We start from the raw sequence: 24,642 nt of genomic DNA, 5'->3' as shown, positions 1-24,642 counted from the left end.
AACAACAAGTAAGGGCTCACAAGACTATCATAAGGGCTTTCCTTCATTGAATGTGACTTATGAATCAATATCTCAAAATATATATATGTTTAACATAATTCTGAAAAGTGGAAGGTTATTCGACTTTGTCCCTAAATCACATTTTAAGTGCGCTGGACTGTAAGTCTGTGAGGCCATGATATTCATGGGTTCCAGAGCCTAACAAAGTACACTTTGCATGCAGGTGTGTGCTTAAAAATTATACATGGTGGGAAATTACAACCGATTCTACAGAAATTAAAAATATCCAAAGAGAGTACTATGAACAATTGTATGCTGACAAATTGAATAACCCAGATGACATGGAAAAATTCCCAGAAACACAAAACCTATCAAAACAGAATCATGAAGACATAGGAAATCTGAATAGAACTATAAGAAGGAGGGGCGCCTGGGTGGCACAGCGGTTAAGCGTCTGCCTTCGGCTCAGGGCGTGATCCTGGCGTTGTGGGATCGAGCCTCACATCGGGCTCCTCCGCTATGAGCCTGCTTCTTCCTCTCCCACTCCCTCTGCTGTGTTCCCTCTCTCGCTGGCTGTCTCTATTTCTGTCAAATAAATAAATATAATCTTTAAAAAAAAAAAAAAAAGAACTATAAGAAGGAGACTGAATCAATGACCAGAACCTCCAAACAAAAGAAAACCCCCGGACCAGATGGTTTCACTGAGGAATTCTTTTTTTTTTTTTTTAAGATTTTAATTATTTATTTGACAGAGATAGAGACAGCCAGCGAGAGAGGAAACACAAGCAGGGGGAGTGGGAGAGGGAGAAGCAGGCTTCCCAGTGGAGCAGGGAGCCCGATGTGGGGTTCGATCCCAGGACCCTGGGATCACTCCCTGAGCCAAAGGCAGACGCTTAACTATTGAACCACCCAGGCACCCCTCACTGAGGAATTCTATCGAACATATAAAGAAGAGCTAACCAATCATTTTCAAACTCTTCCAAACAATTGAAGAAAAGGGAACATATCATAACTCACTCTATGAGGCTAGCATGACCCCGATACCGAAACCAAAGACACTACAAAAAAAAGAAACCTAAAGGATTGATATCCCTTATGAATACTGAGGCAAAAATCCTCAACAAAGTACTAGCGAACTGAATTTAGCAGCATATTAAAAGGATTATATACCATGACAAAGTAGAATTTACTTCACAAATGCAAGGATGGTTGAACATACAAAAATCAATGTAATATACCACATCAACAGAATGAAGAGGAGAAAAATACATAATCATCTCAATTGACTCAGGAAAGGCATTTGACATAATTTAATATCCTTTCTATGATGAAAAACATTAAATAAACTAGGAATAGAAGGAAACTATCCCAACATAATAAAGGCCATAAAAAGAAACCCCACAGCTAACATCATACTCAGTGATGAGAAAGTATGTCCAAATCACATATCTAATAATGGATTAATATCCAGAATAAATAAAGAACTCCTACAATTCAACAATAAAAAACAATCCAATTCAAAAATGGGCAATGCATAGACATTTCTCCAAAGAAGATACACAAATGGACAATAAACACATGAAAAGATGCTCAACATCACTAATCATTAAGGAGCAAATCAAAACTACAATGGGATAACGACTTCATACGCATTAATAAAGCCATTATTTAAAAAAAAAAAAAAAGAAAAGAAGAGAAAATAAGTGTTAGAATGTGGAGAAATTGGAACCCATGTGCATTGTTGGTGAGAATGTAAAATGGTGTAGCCACTATGGAAAACAGTATGGAGGTTCCTCAAAAAGTTGAAAATAGAGCTACCAAAACCCAGCAATGGCAATACTGGGTATTTACCCCAAAGATACAAATGTAGTGACCCAAAAGGGCACCTGCACCCCAGTGTTTATAGCTGCAATGTCCACAATAGCCAAATGATGGAAAGAGCCCAGATGCCCATTGACAGATGAATGGATAAAGAAGATGTGGTGTATATATGCGATGAAATATTACGTAGCCATGAAAAAATGAAATCTTGCCATTTGCAATGATGTGGATGGAACTAGAGGGTGTTATGTTAAGTGAAATAAATCAATCAGAGAAAGACAATTATCATATGATTTCACTGATATGTGGAATTTAAGAAACAAGGCAGGATCATAGGGGAAGAGAGGAAAAAACGAAACAAGATGAAACCAGAGAGGGAGACAAACCATCAGAGACTCTTAACCTTAGGAAACAAACTGAGGGTTGCTGGAGGGAAGGGGGTTGGGGGGATCAGGTAACTGGGTGATGGACATTGGGGAGGATATGTGTTGTAATGAGCACTGGGTATTATATAAGACTGATGAATCACAGACTGTACCTCTGAAACAAATAAATATTATATGTCAATTAAATTAATTTAAATTAAAAATATTTTAAAAAATTAAATATAGAGTTCCATACAATCCAGCAATTTCAGTTCTGGGTGTATACGCAAGAGAAGTGAAGCAGGGACTGGAACAGATATTTGTACACCCATGTTCACAGTAGCACTATTCACAATAGTCAAAAGGTAGAAACAACCCAAGTTGGGATATATTATTCAGCTTTAAAAAGGAATCAGGCGCCTGGGTGGCACAGCGGTTAAGCGTCTGCCTTCGGCTCAGGGCGTGATCCCGGCATTCTGGGATCGAGTCCCACATCGGGCTCCTCCGCTATGAGCCTGCTTCTTCCTCTCCCACTCCCCCTGCTTGTGTTCCCTCTCTCGCTAGCTGTCTCTGTGTCACATAAATAAATAAAATCTTTAAAAAAAATAAAATAAAAATAAATAAAAAGGAATGAAACTCTGATGCATGTTACACACAGATGAAGCTGGAAGGCACGATAAGTGAAGGAAACATACTGATGATTCACTTCTAGCAAGTACGTGCAGTAGTCGAATTCAGAGACACAGAAAGTAGAATCATGATTACCAGGTGCTAGGGTGAGGGGGGGAAATGGTGACCCTATTATTTAATGGATACAGTGTCAATTTGGGAAGACGAAAAAGCTCTGGAGATGGATGGTGGTGATGGTTGCACAACAACGTAAATGTACTTAAGCCACTGAACTGCACACTTAAAAATGGTGAAAATGGTAAATTTTGTATTGTATATATTTTATCATAATTTAAAACAGTGACTTGCGGAACAGAGGAAAGGGAACCCATCTGTAGCGGCCTGGTATGTGGCAGGCACTGGAAAAAGAAAACCACCAGCACACAGAAATCTTTTTTTTTTTTTTAAGATTTTATTTATTTATTTGACAGAGATAGAGACAGCCAGCGAGAGAGGGAACACAAGCACGGGGAGTGGGAGTGGAAGAAGCAGGCTCCCAGCAGAGGAGCCTGATGTGGGGCTTGATCCCAGAACGCCGGGATCACGCCCTGAGCTGAAGGCAGACGCTTAACTGCTATGCCAACCAGGCGCCCCCAGCACACAGAAATCTTGTTTCTATCTCCATCCTCTTGCTCAGTTTGTTTCCCCACTGTGAATGCCCCAGGCCTGCCAAGAATGCCTGATAGAAACTTAAAGTTTTTCCATTCTCAAGGATATTTGTATCTTAACAAGAGCTAAAAGCAAATGCAAGACGGTGGAATTTCAGGCATCAGCCAGCAGATGGGGAGCTCCCTTTGGAGCAAGGAGGACTTTTCTAGTGCTCCTCATATCTGCCACATTGGGATCAGATATCAACTCCTCCTAGGGCGAGCAGTTCTGTCCTGTCCCCCACTCCTGCCTTCAGGCTCCTTTGGGGTAGCAGCCAAAGGGTGAGCACTCCCGGGAGCAGGGTCTGCAGCAAGCTATGCTCCAGATGGGCACAGGGTGCCTGTGAATCCCAACCACCCCCCTGAGGCCTTGATCCATGCAGTCTGGTGACGTCCTCTAACAGAAGCATGATCCCTGAATTACAGGATCAAGACAAGGACATTCAGAGGACTTACACGTCACAACTGCCTGAATGTGAAAACCAGGGGAGCACACAGGATCTAGGCCTGGCTAGTCAGAACAGTCCACAGTTCAGGAGTCCACATGTGATCTAATCCACTCAGTCTCAATTTGTCAAAACTCTTGCAGAAACTACCAGCAAAGAAGAGAGAGGGTTGAGAGATATAGAGAGACAAATTACAAATGACTGTGCTTGATCTAACCATGCCAATCTTGATTTTTGTCACTGTGGACTGGAAGCTGACAGTTGTGCAAACTGATGGCTTTCCTTTTTGGCTTAAGCTGGTTTGAGTGAGGTTTATATCTCCTGCAATCCAAGATTGCTGACCAACACACTCTCTAGCCAACATCATACTGCCTCCCTTTCTGAGTCCTTGATTTCTAACATGAAATTCCTCAATTCCTCACATAAGAGCCATTGAGCCCATCAGTTTTTACTAGAGGAAGGAAGGAAAAAATGATATTAAACACCAAGATAAATAGTTAATTATTAGTACCTATAATTTCCACATAAGAAAAGGTTGTTCTGCTGAAAAGCCTTCATTGTTTATGATCCACAGTTAACCTTTTCATGCCAAAGCCATTTAAAACCTCACAAAGTAAGGGCGCCTGGGTGGCTCAGTTGGTTAAGTTTCCAACTCCTGGTTTTGGCTCAGGTCATGATCTCAGGGTCTTGAGATTGAGCCCCATGTCAGGCTCCGCACTTAGCAGGGAGTCTGCTTGGGACTCTCTCTTTCCCTCTCCCTCTGTGTCTCCCCCTGCTCTCTCTCTCTCTCTCTCTCTCAAATAAATCAATCTTTTTTTAAAAAAATAAGACGTCACAAAGTCAGTACAGTTTGATAAGGCAATACATTCATCACCCAGTTGTTTCTCATGTAACAACACTGAACTATACAACAGGAAACACGGCTCTTGGCAGGGGTGACCTACCAGGAGAGCACTTCTCTCACTAAGGAAACGGGCACCAATCCCCAAATGCCACAGTTCAGCAGAGGAGTCTCAAATTCACTACAAAAGATTTAGCAAAACTTTATAGCTAATATTTATTCACCTGGAATTGAAACATCTTTGAGAAAGTGTCAGAAGCATTATACTATTAATATTAGATTATAACCACCCCAAATCCGGTAAATACATTTCTGGCTTCAACTACCATAGCTGTAACAACCGTGTGCACACCCATCCCAGGGCATATTTTAAAGTCCCTCTGCTTGCGCTCTGCTACTGGCTTCATGAGGCTGAAAGACTCCAAGTTGAGGAGTCAACAACCCCTAAGTCATCATTCCAGTGGTCCCATTCAATCTTCCGGTTTGTGAAGGGCATACCTGGACTGCAGGCAGAGGAGAATCTTCTGGCCGTGTATTTGAGCATCTTCTGCTTTATCCCATGCTATGTGGTTAGTAGGATCAAATACCAAGGACTATGGGGGCACCTGGGTGTCTCAATCAGTTGAGTGTCTGGGATCAAGCCCCATGTGGGGCTCTCTGCTCAACGGGGAGCCTGCTTCTCCCTCTGCCGCTCCCCCTGCTTGTGCTCGCTCTCTCTGTCAAATAAATAAATAAATAAATAAATAAATAAATAAATAAATAAATAAATAAATAAAATCTTTTAAAAAAATTGCCAGGACTATGAAAAGCATATTGGTCTCTGATTCCATACCTGCCTGAGATGTCCAGGAAATGTGTTGAAGCTGACCTGGTCCACCTCTTCCTGGGAGACTTTTTGACCTTGTGATTCCAACTCAGGGAAGAGGTGAGAGGACATTCCAGCCTACCTCGGGGGAGCAAGTATCCCCCACGGTTGGTACAGACCAAGCCTTTTGCACGTTATATTATAAGCTTTATGTCCTTTATTTAAGGACAAATACCTATTCACAGATCACACTTGGATTAGCACTGATGGAACAACTCTATTTGTTTTATTTCATATTTTTTCTAAGATTTTATTTATTTATTTGAGAGAGAGAGACAGGGCACAAGCAGAGCGAGCATCAGGCAGAGGGAGATGCAGGCTCCCCGCTGAGCAAGGAGCCCAATGTGGGATTCGATCCCAGGACCCTGAGATCATGACCTGAGCCGAAGGCAGACACTTAACCACTGGGCCACCCAGGCACCCCAAAAAGATGATTTTTTTTTAAAATACCAACACATTTTTCCAGTTTATAGAAGCATTATAATTGTTTTCTTATTGTTGAACAACTTGTTGCTTTTATAAATAGCATTGATGGTCATATTTATATATAAATAGATAAATTAAACTCTCATTAAATATTAATCTTCACTTTTATTTTCAAAAGTTTATTGGCTTCTGGGGGCGCCTGGGTAGCGCAGTCGTTAAGCGTCTGCCTTCGGCTCAGGGCGTGATCCTGATGTTCTGGGATCGAGTCCCACATCGGGCTCCTCCGCTGGGGGCCTGCTTCTTCCTCTCCCACTCCCCGTGCTTGTGTTCCCTCTCTCGCTGGCTGTCTCTCTGCCACATAAATAAATAAAATCTTAAAAAAAAAAGTTTATTGGCTTCTGGCTCTATCTTTTATTTTAAATCTCATCCACTTTGTTTCACTTTTTTGGGCTCCAAATATCTTACATTTTGATCTATTACTTTTAACTTCTATATATTCCCTGCTTAAAGTACCTTATTTCTGATTTCTTAGGTTCAGTATTCTATTAGCCTTAGTTTAAGGCAAAAGCAATGTTCTGCTTAATGTTTAGTAAACTGTTAAAAACACTTTGATTTTTTAATTTGTCTTATTACCTTGTAAAAGGGGAATCCTAATCATCTATAGATCCCAATAGTTTTGTTTGCTTGCTTGCTTGCTTTTGGGAAGGGAAAAAAGGTTGGAAAATCATGCATTGGTGATGTGACTTAACTTTTAAAAAAACATGTTTTATAAACAAGCACAATTTCTCATAAAAGCAATTTTTTCTGATTCTAAGCAATTTTCTCAAGCTTAGAAGTTAGTTTCTTGTAGATGTCCAGTCTTTATTGATCACAAGAGTCTTTATGTAATACTCTATTTGAATTAAAAGAAACCCCAGAAACACAACTCTGCCACTTGAGCAATTTAATTATATTAGGAACTTACTTAAACTTGATGAGTCACTTTTAATTTTTCTGTTACCTTTTCAAGCTCAAAGTAAAAATATTCACAGCATATCACTGATAAGCTAATGCTCAGAGAGATGTTTTCCTCTCTGTATAGGATTTTAGTCAGTATAGGGCAAAAACACATATTGGTTTTAGTAGACTTTCTTAGAACATTTTTAGATTTACAGGAAAATTGAGAAGATAGTACAGAGTTCTCATACACCTCATATCCAGTTTATTATTAACACGTTACATTAGTATGGTACATTTGTTACTATTAATGAACCAGTATTGATACATTATTATGAACTAAAGTCCATAGTTGACTCAGATTTCCTTAGTTTTTTTTTTTTAAGATTCTATTTATTTATTTGACAGAGAGAGACAGCCAGTGAGAGAGGGACCACAAGCAGGGGGGAGTGGGAGAGGAAGAAGCAGGCTCCCAGCAGAGGAGCCTGATGTGGGGCTCGATCCCAGAACATCAGGATCACGCCCTGAGCCGAAGGCAGATGCTTAACAACTGAGCCACCCAGGGCCCTCCAGATTACCTTAGTTTTTATCTAATGTCTTTTTCTAGTCCAGGAATCTATCCAGGGTACTACATTACAATTAGTCGTCATGTTTCCTTAGACTCCTTGTGGCTGTGACGGTTTCTCAGACTTTTGTTGTTTTTGATCACCTTAACAGTTTTGGGGAGCACTGATCAGGTATATTGTAGGATGACCCACTACTGGAATTTAAGCAGACGCATTTTTTATTCCGAATTTTCTTTAAAGGCACACACATATTTTTAATTCCACATCTTCTACCTTTGTTGATTTACTCAAACATTTTAAATCATCTTCCTCCTCTTTGAACTCATTTACATTTTTCCTTTATGTACAGTGATGTTTGGTAATGTTTGATAAACACCATAGCTCATCTATAGGGGTAGCTCTAAGGAGAAAGCCCACTCTACAAACGAGGGGTTGATAGCACCCTCGTCCATCATATCTCAACCCATCTCGATGCCCTTTCATTGTACCCCTAGCCTTTAAAGCACAGCTTTCTGAAACCTTACCCTGGGAGACTTGGGAGCCTCACCTTTGTGCAGACCCCAAACCAGATTCACCTCGATTCACCCCCAAATCCTAGATCTCTAATCCATAAATGGAAGAAGTTCATGGTTTAAAATTCATGGTCTTCAAAAGACCGAATCATTGGATCTGGGGCAAACTAGGACAGCATGGCCCTTATTAAAATGCCCTTGGGCTGATTTTGTGGAGATCAAGTTGGTGTTAGACTTTGTGATGTTTTTACTTCTTTGATACTCCTTCCTTCTCCCTGAGTGTGGACGCAGCTTAGTAAATCACTTCTAGCAAATAAAATGCAGCAGAAGTGAAGAACTGTGAATTCTGAAAATAGGTGATAAAATGCATTATGACTTCCTCTTTGCCTTTTCTCTTGACTCACCTGTTTTGGGGGAAGCCTGCTGCCATGTGGTGAGGACACTGGAGCAACCCATGGGATAGGACCCTGTGATGAGGAGCTCAATCTTCCTTTCAATCCCTAGCAAGGAAATAAAGCTTCTTACCAATAATCCTGCGAGTAGGCTTAGAAACTGATCTTCCTCCAACTGAGTCTTCAGATCACTGTAGACCACCATCTTGACTGCAACTTCAAGACAGAATCACCAAGCGAAACCATTCCTGAAATCCTGACTCACAGAAACTATGAGATAATGCTTATATTAAGCTGCTAAATTTGGGGTCATTTGTTATGTAGCAATAGCCTGTGCTGTTTGTATTTTTAATTTTCTGTATACTATGATGTTTTGATATCTGAAATAACTTTCTGGCTGAGGAGACTACCCATCCTGGGGCGAGCCAATTCTTAGCGATAGCATGCTCAGGGGGAGCATGCCTTTGATTTGCAAATTAACCAATCCAGAGCCATACCTCCTCTATCGGGCCTGTGCACTCCAACAGGCAATATTCCTCTGCCTTAATCATCCCAGGGCCAGGCACTAGGCAATGAGAGACCCTCCCCCATAGTTTAGAGCCCATAGAAATTATTCAAATTAGTCAATCCTAAACTGTTTACTCTGCCCTGCCTTGTTTTTCCTGCAGAGACTTCAATAAAGGCTGTAGCCTCGGCTCTCCCCTCACTCTTGCCCCTTTTTCCTTTTGCCTGACACCGGTGCTTTCCCATGTGGCCCTGCATGCTGTGCTCTGCCTCCTGAGTCTCTAGGACTTGGGAGTATAATAAACTTTGTTTTCCTGAGCCTCTCCTGTGTTTCCTTCTGTGGCCACACCTGACTGACTTCACATAGAAGTCAGAACACAGCTTGGGTGAGGGAACATGCAGAGGGAGGACCAACAATACTCTATAGCAAGTATCAACCTGTCTCAAAGTGGGTCTGTCTAGGTGGGTCCACTTTCCCTCTCAACATCACAAGATGATCCTTTCAGTGTATGACTCACCATGACTCTCATTGATTGTAAAAGTCAATAAGTTACCTTCAAGAACTAGGGTTCTTATGAGTGGGAGTTTATGTATTAAAGTCAGTTATGCTCTTCTTGGAGGTGCTCTTAATATGTCAGGATAACCAATGGAATTAGAGGGTATTATACTAAGTGAAATAAGTTAGTCAGAGAAAGACAAACACCATATGATTTCACTCAGACGTGGAATTTAAGAAACAAAACAGATGAACATAGGGGAAGGGAAGGAAAAATAAAATAAGATGAAAATAGAGAGGGAGACACACCATAAGAGACTCTTAACTATAGAGAACAAAGGGGAGGTGGGTGGAAAGATGAGGTAACTGGGTGATGGGCATTAAGGAAGGCACGTGATGTAATGGGCAGTGGGTGTTATATGTAAGTGATGGATCACTGAATTCTACCTCTGAAATGAATAATAGTGTATGTTAATTAAATTGAATTTAAATTAAAAAAATTAAAAGTATGTTAGGATACCCAAGACCTCACTAGAATCTAAAATAAAAAAGAAGTCTGATGTACCTCCATCCCAAGAGTCCTGGGTCTCTTAGGGGGCCCAGAACTTAAGTCAAAGAAATATGGCTAAGTTTTAGTTTTTTCACTCTTGGCAGAATTAAGAGCTATCCCCAAATGACAGCTTAATCAACCTTTAACAGCAGCCCCTAAGGAGAATGTCCATGACTTGCTACAGCATTCTTCCCGGGACCCCTGGCGGGACCCAGTATGGTACAATGCGACCATTATCTCCTACTTTGTGTTAGGAAGGCACATTGCCTCCAACTGTGGCCCAAGAAGGTCTAGACTCTAAGCCACCACATCCAGTGACCTAAACCTGCCTTCATGAAAGTTCCGCTTGAGACCCTTCTTTTGGGCTGCCCCATTGGAAAGCCCAACCACTTGGCCCATCAAGTCCATGGGCCCCTATTTCCAGGAATCAGTTGCACATGCTCTACTTTGAACCAGGGGAGCCTCACAGGTGCTAAGATAGACGGAAGGACTAAAGGTTTGTTTCATTTTTCTTTCTTTTTTCCTTTTTTTAGCAGCTTTCATAGACATCCCAGGCAGCTGTGGAACTGAGCTCTGTCACATGCAGTGGGCGGTGGGAAGATTATAGCACCTAGGACTGTGGAAACCGTGACACGATGCACCTGTACCCGAGACATCCACCCTCCTACATACTGGTTAAATTACTTCCTATCCCAGAGGAAACCATACTCACTTCCCCTGAAGAAACTTGTCCTTGATTAATACAGATCCAGGTGCCATATTTAAAGTGGGAGGAGAGACATTTCATTCTACACATTTTATTCTACATTTTATTCCAATAAAACAGAGTGTCGTGGTTAGACTTTATATCCGAAGCAATGTTTTCAAGGTACACCTTGTTCTTGAAGCCCATCTATGCTCATGTTAGCCCCGGGAGGAGGTTAGGGCACTGAGAAGAGCAAGAAAGACTGTGGGGGACTTCTAAAAAATTACTGAGGAAATACATATCAATTACAAAAAATACATATTTTTAAAAGTGGCCCTTTATTCCAGCACCCAGAAATAGCCACTGTTAACAAAATTATCCTTACTCTTTTTACACATACCCAACTAGAAGAAAATAGTGTTTACACGTCCAGGGGCTGACCCTTACCAGAAGAATGAGTTTGTCAACTGCTGGCTTCCTGACAGAGAAGGTGGTAGGAGAGGAAGCCCTACAAAAGAGAGGCTGCACTGTTCAGGTTCAGGAGTGTGAGCTCTGGGAATTATCGGGTTGAGAATCACTGCTTGTCAAGGGGAAAAGATCACACAGTACCTTTTGTGTCTGTGGTACTGTGTGTCCTTGGATAAGTTACTTAACCTCTCTGTGCTTCACTGCCCTCACATCAAGGTTGGAGATAATAACTGTTCCCATAGGACTGTTGTGAGATTTAAATGCACTAATATTTATATGCTTGGAGTGGCATCTAGCACATGGCAAGTGCTCGATAATTCTGTTATTGTTAAGAATTTAATCTGGGGCACCTAGCTGGCTCAGTCAGTAGAGCGTGCGACTCTTGATCTTGGGGTTGTGAGTTTGCGCCCCATGTTGGGTGTAGAGATTACTTAAAAATTTTTAAAAATATCTTTAAAAAAAGAATTGAATCTGGTTTAATCGGGTAAGAGAAGATGGTAATTTCACAACACCTGCTGGTTCTCTAAGTAGCTGGGAGCAGCAAGCTCACTGTCTGTGAAGGTTCCATTTCTTACCTACATGGACGCATCTGGGTGTGTGTGTGTGTGTGTGTGTGTGTGTGTGTGTGTGTGTGTGAAAATGCGCACTGGGAAGGATTAAGGAAGGAGTGCTTTCTTGGAGAGAAGGGAATAAAAGGCGGATTTCAAGATAAGAAAGACTAGGGCCCCTGTAGAAGGGTTGCTTCTTTCTTGTTTTTTTCTTTTCCTTGGGCTTTGGGAACCACCACAGTATCCAGTTTGTGGATCCCCCACCATATTGTTATTCTCTCTAGTTAGCCCCAAGCCTTCAGTAAACCCTTTACACAGAGCTGTTTGGGGACTTGGTTTGGACAAGAAAGGGTGTGCTCTCAGCTTCTTGGACCCCCGCTCTCCCGCCATTCTCTGCTGCTTCCTCCCCGCTGGAGGGAGAGGCAGGGGAGCCAAGGCACCAAGGACAACATTTGCCAGACTTTGAATTCCATTCCCTTAGTAAGTATTCAGATGAGGACTACTCTCCCTTCTCTGTGCGTTTCAAGAAAAACACATTGCTAAACCCTTCTTTCAGAAATTGTATCCCTCCCTCTCTTTTCTCTCCTCCACCTTAAGGTGGCCGGTCACCAATTTATTTCAAGTATGAAATTCCTCAGACGGTGATTTCCAATCTCTTTACCCTTATTGTTCCCAAGGTTAGTTGTTAAATGGCATTTTGTTCACCTTAAAAGGCAAATAACCTCAGCTAAATTTTGAAAGCAAAAATTGCACCCCCCACTTTTCTTACTGTGGTACATTATATACACGCACGCTACTCCTGCCCTTGAACCTTGGCTGGCTAGTGACTTACTTTGACCAATAGAATGTAACAGAAGAAATGCTGTGCCAGTTGTGGCCTAGCCCTTTAGAGACCTGTTGGCCTCTGCACCTCCGCTCTTGGAGCCCTGCAGCACCAGGGAAGAAGCCTTACCTTGTAGCTAGAGAGGCCCAGCTCCCACAAGGCACTAAACATGCAAATAAGGCCATCTTGGAAATTCCAGCCCAAATGAGTGATCCCAGCTGTCTTCATCTGTTCGGGATGCTTTAACAGAAATGTCATAGCTTATAAACAACGGACACTTATTTCTCATAGTTCTGGAAGTCCAAGATCATGGCACCTGCAGATTGAATGTCTGGTGAGGGCCCTCTTCCTGGTTCATAGACAGCTATCTTTCTGCTGCGTCCTCACATGACGGAAGGAGGGAGAGAGAGCCCTTTTGGGCTTCTTTTATAAGGGCAGCCCTCTTTGGCTTCCTATTCATGAGAGCTCTGACCGCCTCGCCTAATCACCCACAGGCCCCACCTCCTAATAGCATCCCCCAGGGGTTAGGACTTCAACGTATGAATTTTGGATGGACCCAAATAGTCAGACTACAGGGCCAGCCTCTGCCAAATGGAACAGAACAACCACTTAGCCGATTTAACACCACAACTCATAGAATCATAAAAGGTAATAAATCCCAAACCCCACTTCTTAACATATCAGAATTACAGGCTTTCTTCTACATCTGACTATGTGCAAAATCCCCTTCAAGCTCTGCCTTGGGAGCAAGGGTGGAGGGAGTGTCTGGCACTCAGGGAGGGAATGTAACATATCCTGATGCTTAACAGGGGTGGGGAAGGTGGACCTTATTAAAAGTAAGCAAAAGTTATAGAAAGCTACTTGAAAAGAGGATTCTGATAAAATACATTTGAAAGGAGGTCAAATATATATTTGAAAAGAAAGAAACTCATGGTATTTATTCAGATAAAGAGAAATAGGACATTGAAGATTTGTACAGGGATCATGTTTGTTCAAGGGAGTAATACACTAAGAACATTTCTTAAATTTTTAACTAAATATGTGACAAGAGTTTCTTTGTTCTTTTGTGGAGCTTTTTTGGCTTATGGATGGGCCAATTTCCTTATCTTTATAATTTGTCACATTCACAGTGGCTGTTTCTAGTGGGTGGGACCAACTGAAATTATCTGTATTTTTTCTTCTCACTCTGACTCCTTCCTCAGTATCCCTTTTGCTATGGACCCCTTCAAGTTCACTGGATCATTGTCAGTAAGAAGGAGGGACTGTTTAGAAGATTGACGCCTGGGACACCTGGGTGGCTCAGTTGGTTAAGCGTCTGCCTTTGGCTCAGGTCTTGATCCCAAGGTCCTGGGATCAAGCCCCGCATCAGGCTCCTTGCTCAGTGGGGAGCCTGCTTCTCTCTCTGCCCCTCCCCCTGCTTGTGCTCTCTTCCCCCCCCCCTCTCTGACAAATAAATAAAAATCTTTAAAAAAAAATAGAAGATTGACACTTATTTGCTCTCTGGGATGTGCATGCTCCAAAGATGTCTACAACTGACTATTGTCATTTTGACCAAGACAAGTCCTGGTTGAGCACTTGTGAGAAGGAATGAGAAGGAATCATTTCTTACAGAGAATAAAAAAAATTTGTAAGTAACATTGCTCTATTCCAGCTGATTCAATTTCTTGATAAACGGTGGGGACCTGGGGGACTCAGTCGGTTAAGCATCTAACTCTTGATCTCAGCTCAGGTGTTGATATCAGGGTCATGAGTTCAAACCTCATGCTGGGCTCCATGTTGTCTTAAAAAAACAAAATACTACTTTTCACTTTTATTCTCAAAAGATGAAGAAAGGGGCACGTGGGTGGCTTAGTCAGTTGAGCGTCTGACTCTTGATTTAGGCTCAGGTCATGATCTCAGGGTCGTGGGATCAAGTCTCATGTTGGGCTCCAGGCTTGGCACAGGGTCTGCTTGGGATTCTCTCTCCTTCCCTCTGTCGCTCCCCACTTGCACACTCTCTCTCAAATAAATAAATAAAAAAAATTTTTTAAAGGGAATAGATGAAGAAAGTCAGGGAATGGAAAAACTAACGTTGGAGCCAGCAACAAAGAAGGACTAAGGGTACTGCCATGCCTTATTTGTAGAAACTGTTTCACTAGAGGATTAATACAACAATGTACCTAAAAAGAGGTGGATGCAATGGTGAGAAATGAAGGAAAAGGGCAGTAAATACTAAAATGGGGGGCACCTGGGCCGCTCAGATGGTTAAGCATCTGCCTTTGGCTCAGGTCATGATCTCAGGGTCCTGAGACTGAGCCCTGCATCAGGCTCCCTGCTTAGCAGGGAGTCTGCTTCTCCCTCTTCCTCTGACCCTTCTCCTTGCTCATGCTCTCTCTCTCTCTCTCTCTCATGAGTAAAAAATCTTTTAAAAAATGCTAAAATGTTCCCAACTAGTCCAAAACTAATCTCTGTCTTATCTGACAAGCATGTCTTGCCCCTGAGCTCAGAGCTTCATTATCCACTCAGTCCTCAGTTCCCTGAGACAGAAATCTGAAAGTCAGCACAGACCTCTTCCTTTCTCCTCATCTAATCAATGACCAAATCCAGCTGTCTGACATCCTAATCTTTCTCCAAACCATTCCTCCTTTCTATCTCTACCACCCAGGTCTACCAGGATGTCACTAACCCTGCCTCGACTATTACAGGAGCTGTTGGACTGGTCTTGCTTCTGAATTTGTTTCTCTTCAACTCACCAATTACCAACCATCAAAGTTACCTTGGTCAAATACAATTCTGGTAATGCCGGTCTTGGTCAGTGGCTCCCCATCACCTACTAAATAAGTTCTAGTGTCTGCCTTCTGAGTCTCCTTTCCCTGGCTTTGTTTCCCGTTACGCTGCTTAGGAGTCTCTACACTGCTGCACTGTCTTCTTGCACACGCCTTTCTGTACTCTCGTTGCTCCAGCCCGAACTCCCCAGTCGTATCTCATCATTCATCTCATCTCAGTCTCCAGGAAGCCTTCCCTGATGCCCACCCACTTCTCATGGCTCAGTCAGGTGAGTGTCTGACTCTTGATTTAGCTCAGAGCATGATCTCAGGGTTGTGAGATCAAGTCCCACAGTTGGCCTCTGTGCTCAGCATGGAGTCTACTTGAGGTTCTCTCCCTCTCTCTCTCTGCTCCCCCCGCCCCTCCACTTGCACTATTTCTCTCTAAAATAAATAAATAAATAAAATCTTTAAAAAAATAAGTCTCCTTCAAAGAGGGGTTTGCAGCTCCCTCCCCACCACGAGAGAGGAACAAATGCAGAACATACTGATGACTGTCTCCTGGGAAATCCTCCCCCCAAGAACCCCTATTCCAAACTCTTTTATAGGTTATAGGTGGGTGATTGCTGATGCAGGAAGAGCCAGCTTCTCCATCCCTTACTTGTGTGTGGGGTCCTAGGAGTACATGTTACCTACTACGACGTGCTTGGCCTTTGAATTTCTGCTGAAATTCCAAGTCAGAACCCCCTTCTAACATCCTATAACCAATAAATATGAATTTCAGATCTTGGGTAATACGATAAAGAAAATAAAATGATAGAGATTAAGAATGGTTGGTTTCCCTCCCAAAATCTGAATGAGGAGGATCCACTACTAGAAGATATGGGAGCAGAGAAAAGAGCAAGTGCACAGCCCCCGAGAAGAAACTGAGCTGGGCACATTCCAGGTCCCCAGAGAAGGCCAGTACATCAAGTGTGTAATAAGCAAGGGGAGGAAGTCTGAACTGGAGTAAAAGTAGAAGCTAGATCATACAGGACTTTATAAGTCCTATAGCAATTTATTTTATTCTAAATAGTGAGAAGTCATTGGACAGTTTTATGGGGATGTGATGTGCTCAGATTTTTAGGTTTTGTAAAGGATTATTCTGATCGCTATGGGAAAGTAGACCACAATCGGGAAAGTAGACCACAATCAGGAAAGAGAAAAGGGAGGCTGGAAGCTGTTGAGAGATGATGACCTGGATTAGGGTGGCAGCCCCTGTGGTGATCATGCAGGTAAATAATTTAACACTCCTCCCGTTGGACCTGGCTGTTCTCATAGTTGATGGCAGTCAAGCCTTCGGACAACATCACAGACCTTAGACTGACACCTTGACTGGAGCCTCCTAAGACTCTATGAAGAAGAGGACCCATTTAAGCCACGCCCAGAATCCTGCCCCTCAGAAACAGTGAGAACATACCATGCATGTCATTTTAAGCTGCAAAATGTGGGATAATTTGTTACACAACAATATGGAATGAATACAGCTCCCAGATGACACTGAAGCTCTGTGGTCTGAAGACCACACTCTGAGTGGCAAGATTAGGGAGAAGAGTGAGATCATTTGGAGAGGGCTGAAATAGTGTAAAAAAAAAAAAAAGGCACTGAGTCAGTGGTTTGAGAGCATCTCAGCCACTGCACATTCTACTGCCTGTCCTCCTGGCACAATCACAACCAGCATAAACAGAAGAAATGTTTGCGTACACACGTCTCTTTGCCCGTTCCAGAAGTTGCTCATGATTTGTAAGTACGCTGAATAAAGAAAATCGTTGGGATAGGGAGTCAATAAGATTGGGCAAACAAGTTTTCTTCAAAATTTGCTTAGCGTTGGAAAATTTAAATGGTCTATCAAGTTGGTTTTTTTTTTTTTTTAAAGATTTTATTTATTTATTTGACAGAGAGAGACAGCCAGCGAGAGAGGGAACACAAGCAGGGGGAGTGGGAGAGGAAGAAGCAGGCTCCCAGCAGAGGAGCCCGACATGGGGCTCGATCCCAGAACGCTGGGATCACGCCCTGAGCCGAAGGCAGACGCTTAACCACTGCGCCACCCAGGTGCCCTTATCAAGTTCTTTATTATTGATGATTTCAGTTATCTTCACAGATTTGCACTCCTTCATTTTAGGTATTAGTTTTTAAAAACTGTTACTGGATTGAAGAACTCGGAGGAAAACAGAGTCAAAGTCACTGTTTCTCTCCTCAGAATGCTGTATTATGTAAGCTATGCAGTCAGATCTTCCAAGCAGGTGACAGGATCAAGAGAAACAAGAACATTATATACACCAAAAAATGTACAAAATTGTTCATAGCATTGCAACCCTATCCACGATAATAAAAAACTGGGGGGGGGGCATATCTAACAGCTGGAAAATAAACTGAAATATTTACACAGTGGAATACTATGCAGCAATAAAAAGGAGAATTACTGAGACACCTGGGTGGCTCAGTTAAGTATCCAACTCAATAACACTTCAGGTCTTGATCTCACGGTGTGAGTTTGGGCCCCATGTTGGGCTACACACTGGACGTTGGAGAACACTTTAAAAAAAAAAAAAGGATGCATTACTGATATACAGAGCAACACAAATAAATTCTTAAAAATTTTGTTGAGTGAAAGGATCCAGACAAGGTATACTGTATGATTTCACTCATGTGAAGTTCAAGGATAGGTAAAATAGCAGTGGGAACATGAAGAACTCTAAGAAGGGTACTGAATGGAAAGGCTACATGGAACTTTCTAGGGTGACAGAAATGCTTTATATCTAGATCTTTTGGGTGGATGTATAAAAATGTAAAATTCATTGAGTTGTATGCTTAAGATTTGTACACTTTACTGTATGCAAAGTTTACCTAAATTTTTAAATTAAAAGAAAAAAGGAGATAATGAGATATAGGAGTCTGGATCCCCAATTCTCACCTGGAGATACAAATTTGAGATTTTTCTGTGCAGAAGGTATTTCAATGCCATGGGTCTGCAGGAGATCAATTAGGAAAGTAATCTAGATAGAGGAGACACCCCAAGATTAAGCTCTAGGGAAGCAGAGGTTGGGAAAAGGAAAACTGGTCAGCAGAATAGACTGAGGTCAAGATTGGGAGAGGAGGAGAAGCAGGAGAATAAGGTCTCAGAGAAAAATGCTTTAATAATGAAACAGTCAAGGGACGTCTGGGTGGCTCAGTCGGTTGAGTATCTGCCTTCGGCTCAGGTCATGATCCCAGGGTCCTGGGATGGAGTCCCGCATCAGGCTCCTTGCTCAGCGGGGAGCCTGCTTCTTCCTCTGCCTGCTGCTTCCCCTGTTTGTGCTCTCTCTCTCTCTCTGATAAATAAATAAATGAAATCTTAAAAAAAAAAAAAAAAGAATGGAACAGTCAACTGCATGAAAAGCTACTGAGAGCTAGAGATGAAGCCAGAGAAATGTTAGTAGGGAAGACATCTTGCTGTCAAAACAGCTCTAACTTTCAACCTAACATAATCTACTTCCCTGCCACTTCCAACCCTAATTCCCACAGTCCCGACCTCAACACACAACCTGTAAAACCTAAAAACTTCTCATTTAAAGAAAAATAAAAAGCCTGCTGAAAATCAGTCATAAAATATTTTAAATTATTTTGAAACTCACCATATTGATACAGCTCCAAGACACAGTCCTCCTTTCAAAACACAATGAGAAACATAAAATAAAAGCCTTTTTTTCTTTAAAGAAGTCTCAAAACATTCTTGTTTCTTTTTTTTTTTTTAAGTTCTAAAAAATGTTCTGCAGAATAGGCAATTTGGACCAATTTTTCTAGAGCACAACTAGAAAAGCTAGATCAAATTTTTTAAAGTATCTGTTTGAAAGCATAGGAGAGTAAATAAGGCCATGAAGAACTATGTGCTCAGATCCAGGAGAAAACAGAAGGTGGGAATACAAGTTGCTGAGCTCAGTATTTGGGGCTCTGCCAATTTTCTAATTTCAGAAGATACAGCAGAGTAGATGAACAGAGCTTTGAACAGACTCATGACATTGGGGGAGCATGAATTCAGGGTCATACTCTAGGAATAGGGTTGAATAGATAGGCACTAATGCCCAAATCTGAATTATCTCAATTTCTGAATGGATTAAGTTGCTCTGAGATTGACAGTGGTGCTAGCCATGTGTCAGAAGGAAATATGCATTCTCTCTGGAGGGAGAGAACATTATTTTAGGATTCAAATTATCTCTATAAGTTTCCACAATGATCACATTAAAAAAAACCAAAACAGGGGCGCCTGGGTGGCACAGCGGTTAAAGCGGCTGCCTTCGGCTCAGGGCGTGGTCCTGGCGTTACGGGATCGAGCCCCACATCAGGCTCTTCTGCTATGAGCCTGCTTCTTTCTCTCCCGCTCCCCCTGCTTGTGTTGCCTCTCTCGCTGGCTGTCTCTATCTCTGTCGAATAAATAAATAAAATCTTTAAAAAAAAAAAAAAAAAAAAAAAAAACCAAAACAGGTATATAGGGAAACAAGTTGATGTATTCAAAAACAGAGAAGAAAAACACCTGACTCAAAAAGGAATCAGCTAACAGCGTTATCAGATATAGATTTTAAAATAACCATTCTTAATATGTTCAAGAAAAAAAGACAAGACAACTTTGGCAGAGCACTGGAAACTATAATGAAATAAATGGAAATTCTGGAACTGAAAAATACAATAAGAGAAATTAAGACCTCAATAAATAGGTCTAACAGCAGATTATATGAACAGGATCAGAGAAAAATCACCATCCATTAAAAAAATTGATAATGAACCACATTAAAATTAAGACGTTATGTTCTTCAAAACATATTAAAGTGAAAAGGCATGCCAAAGAGTGTTGGTATACAAAGGACGTATGTTCAAAATTTATAAAGAACTCCTATAAATCAGTAAGAAGAAAACCCAACATAAACAGACACTTCACATAAGAGGGTATCCAAAAGCACATAGTGAATACATTTTAAAATATAATTCTAAGAGACTAAGAACTTTTGGTTTAAAAAAAAGCTTTCCTCCATAATTCAGAAGCATGTGAATAACATAAATCAAAACTAAAATTTAAAAGCAAGTAAGATGCTGAAAAGAACACACATGTGTTAATAGTAGTTACTTTTAGGTGAAATTATGAGTGATTTTTCATTTTTTCATATTGCATATTTCTGAAATTAAAAAAGTTATTGTGGCATTATTTTTGTTTTTAATGGATAATATTCACATGGTTCAAAAAGCAAGACATTATAATGTATATGTTGAGAAATCTCTCACCCTCTATAGTTTCCTCCAACTCACAGGACACCATGATTATGAGTTTCTTTTGTATCTTTACAGAATTAATGGGGAAACAAGAAAAGATCATGCACTCTTATTTGCCTTTCCTCCACAGAAGGCACACTTTATACATGGATATATTGTATCACTTAGCAAGAGATCTTGGAGAGCTTTCCATTGCACTACACAGGGAACCCTCATTCTTTTTCACTGCTGCATAATGCTCCATTGTACATATGTACTGTAAAAGGAGATTTCAAAAAAGAGCAAGCAAGCTTAGCTAAGAGAGTCTCTTTCAAAAAACAGTCAGGGGGCCATAAAGAAGGAGGAATTTATGCACTCATTGAAGGAAACTATGAACTTTTTGAACTTTTCAAGTCAGCAGCTTTGGCCTTCAGCCTGGACCACGGCAACTCAATTTTCCAATTACTTCACTTAGAAAGGATACAGTCCAGTTTAATAAGTTTCGATCTCTCATTTGCATTTCAACTCAACCAATCCCAGTTAACCTAGTTTTGATCACTGTTTTGCAGAGAGGACCTAAATGAGAACTGCACTCATGACCTTTCACCTTATAACTGTCCCCTCTTTGTCTTTCTCAGAATTCTATTCAGGCTTCAACCTGAACCTGTGTTTCCTGAATTGCAATTCTAATGGTCCAAATATAAGTCTGTTTGCTTTAATTTTCAGTGACTTCTTCCTTGGTTGACAGTATCATCGCTTTTTCTTTTTTTAAAATCAGTCCTCTGATGGACACTCGAGTAGTTTCCTATTTTTTGCTAGTACAATCAACAACTTCAGACATCATTTCATACGTAACCAAGTCTATCTATAGGAAAGATTCTCCATAATGGGATTGTTGGATCAAAGTGTAAAATGCGGCAGTGGCTTTGATCACACAAGAGGGTTGCGACATTCTGCTCTCCCATCAGCACTATAAAACCCATTTCCCTACATCTTCCTATACACAGCATATTGCCAAATGTTTCATTGTTTGCCAATCTGATGAGTAAAAAATATTATCTCAATGTAATTCCAATTTGCTTTCTCTCATTATAACTGACCTAGGCATCTTTTTGTATGTAAGGTCTATTTTTCTACGGACTCTTTGTTTCCCAGTTCTTTGCCTTGTGAAAGTAGAAATAAAACAGAGTCACTTATGTCAAGGGGTTTCTAAATGGAGCCAGGAGGCCATTAAGGAGTGGACCCTATGCACGTCCCGAGGGGTGGAACCATGCATTGTTTTAACTGGGCCCAATCCCAAGTACTTCAAGAATGAGGCACCAACACCTGCAACTTGCTACAGACTTTTGCTTAGTGATAGCCTTAGCAACCAATTATGTTTAGCCAAGATTGGTTTTCTGCCGCCAGTGCCAATCAAAATTCTTTGTAAACAACCTATACAAGCATTCCCTTTTTGTCTCTAAAAACCCCTGACTTTTGGTGACAAATGGTAGCTATACTTGTGGTGAGCATAGCATAAGGTATAGACTTGTCAGATTACTAGGCTGTATACCTGAAAACGAATGTAACATTGTGTGTCAGGGGCGCCTGGGCGGCTGTGCTTAAGCGTCTGCCTTCGTCTCAGGGCGTGATCCCGGCGTTCTAGGATCGAGCCCCGCATCAGGCTCCTCTGCTGGGAGCCTGCTTCTTCCTCTCCCACTCCCCCTCCTTGTGTTCCCTCTCTCACTGGCTGTCTCTTTCTCTGTCAAATAAATAAAATAAAATCTTTTAAAAAAACAAAACAAAACAAAAAACATTGTGTGTCAACTATACATCAATAAAAAATAATTTAAAAAATAAAAACCCCTTTATTTTGCTCCCTGGTGGAACAATATTTTGGTCGCTGCCAAAATCTGTGTACCCTGAATTTGCAATTCTTTGATCCCAAATATATACTTTTGCTTAATTATTGCCTCCAGACAATTTTAGGCTGCGTGCCTGTTTTTCTATTGGGTTGCAGTTTGTGAGCTATTTTACAATGAATATTTAATATATTTATATTAGAAAAAAAAATGATTCAGAAAAAAAAAAGATGTTAAAATTCCAGTCCTAAGAACGAATACACCAACCTCTCATCCACGAATTTGGAATCCGGCCAAAGAGGGATCCACAAACATTCTGCGACCACTTCGGCAGGAGCCGGGACCCCACAGCGCATACTGCTAAGAGTCTCACCTGAATCCAAACACCTGTGTGCTCAAGTGTGCTTGATTCCTAACGGAAAATTTGTGTGCGCATGCTCCGAACAGCCCGCGCCTCACCTGCTTCCTGACCGGAAATCGGTTGTGTGGGGGCATACACCTGCGCTCCAGGGGACTTTCCACAGCGAACTAAAGGCGTTTGCTGCTGATGGCCTTTGTAAAAGTATTTTCACTGGAGTTGCAGAGGCAAGAGGTGCAATTAGGTGGATTTTACGAGTGAATAAGAGAGAGTAGAAGCAGATATATCCCGGTGGCCTTCAAACTAGGGTCAAGACTTTCCTAAAAATGCTCTTCCTGAGAGCATGCGTGTTTGTGGGCGCAGCTTCTCCTTTCCCAGTCAGCTTTCACATCACCTTTCTCCCTTTCTACAAAAGAAAGGCATACCTCTCTTCCTCCTCATAACGACACATTGCCCCAGGGTGTCAAAATGTCCAGTGATGACGAGCGGCAGGACAGTGCAAAATGTTGGGATTGAATTTGGAAAGCAGTAAGTCCAAGAAATTATTTTGAAATTCTGGTGTTTTCTTATTCTTTGCTTTCAACCAAATTGAAGGAGAAGCTAGCTGTCAGTCTGTAGATGATAAAGTGATGATAGTTCACACAATGTAATTTTTGGCATTAAGAGTCCAAAGAAATGACTAATATTGCTATAACAAAATCTCTTCTACTTCTCTCTACTTAGCTTTGTGGCTTTAACATTTTGAAATACCCTCATGAATCTCAAAAAGTCATTAATGTTTGATATATATTGTCACCTCTGACTCTGAAAGACTATCCTGGAATACTACAGAATCATCACTGCCATTTGGGGGCTATTTTCATGTATTTTATACCAATTTGAGAAAAAGTATGGCAGTCATATATGTCAAAGCATGATAAAAACCTTATTATACCAGAAGTAAATATGGATGAAAAATTTATTTAAAAGCTCTCCTAAAAGTGCTTTGCTCTTAAAACCAAATTTGCTTTGTTTTCTTCACCGAAATCTTAGATTTTGAGTATTTTAAAAATAGTATTGGTTTTTGTAAAAACAATAGATTTTTGTCAAGATGGTCACTTTCTAGCAATTATATTTCCTTAGTTATTAACATGTCTATAACGTAAAAAATATATTGAAAGACAGAGCTACTTACATTTAAAACTTTAATTTTGTCATAGGAATACATTTAATACCCTATATCTCAGGAGCTCTCTCCTAAATAACAACTGATTGAAACATAAACTTCATATCTCATGATGTATAATTTCTTTTTACCTAAAATATTAAACCTATGGAAAGGAACAGCATAAAATACAAAAATGAAAAACAAATACACAAACAAATACTCCTACTACCTGAATCCTGAGTTTCAGATCTGGATTTAGGTAGGAAATCCAAAAAAATTTTTTTGCTATCTAAATCTATTTATTCCTAAATTTCAACTATCCAACAGCAGGAATTTGGATAGCAAAGAAATGATTTAAAAATGTACTTGAGGGGCACCTGGGTGGCACAGCGGTTAAGCGTCTGCCTTCGGCTCAGGGCGTGATCCTGGAGTTATGGGATCAAGCCCCACATCAGGCTCCTCTGCTATGAGCCTGCTTCTTCCTCTCCCACTCCCCCTGCTTGTGTTCCCTCTCTCGCTGGCTGTCTCTCTGTCAAGTAAATAAATAAAATCTTCAAGAAAAAAAAAAAAAGAAGACACTGACCTAGTTGGAAGTTTGGAAACTTGAGTATATTCTAACTTTGCAACCAACTAATTGGTATAATGACTTTAGCCTCTCTGGGCCTCAATTTCACCATCTGAAAGAACAAGAGACTCTTTAAGATCCTTTCCAGATCTTTATAATTCTATAATT

The sequence above is a fragment of the Ursus arctos genome, unplaced genomic scaffold (genome assembly GCF_023065955.2).
Source record: "Ursus arctos isolate Adak ecotype North America unplaced genomic scaffold, UrsArc2.0 scaffold_8, whole genome shotgun sequence".
NCBI lineage: Eukaryota > Metazoa > Chordata > Mammalia > Carnivora > Ursidae > Ursus > Ursus arctos.
Note: the sequence above shows the minus strand (reverse complement) of the source record.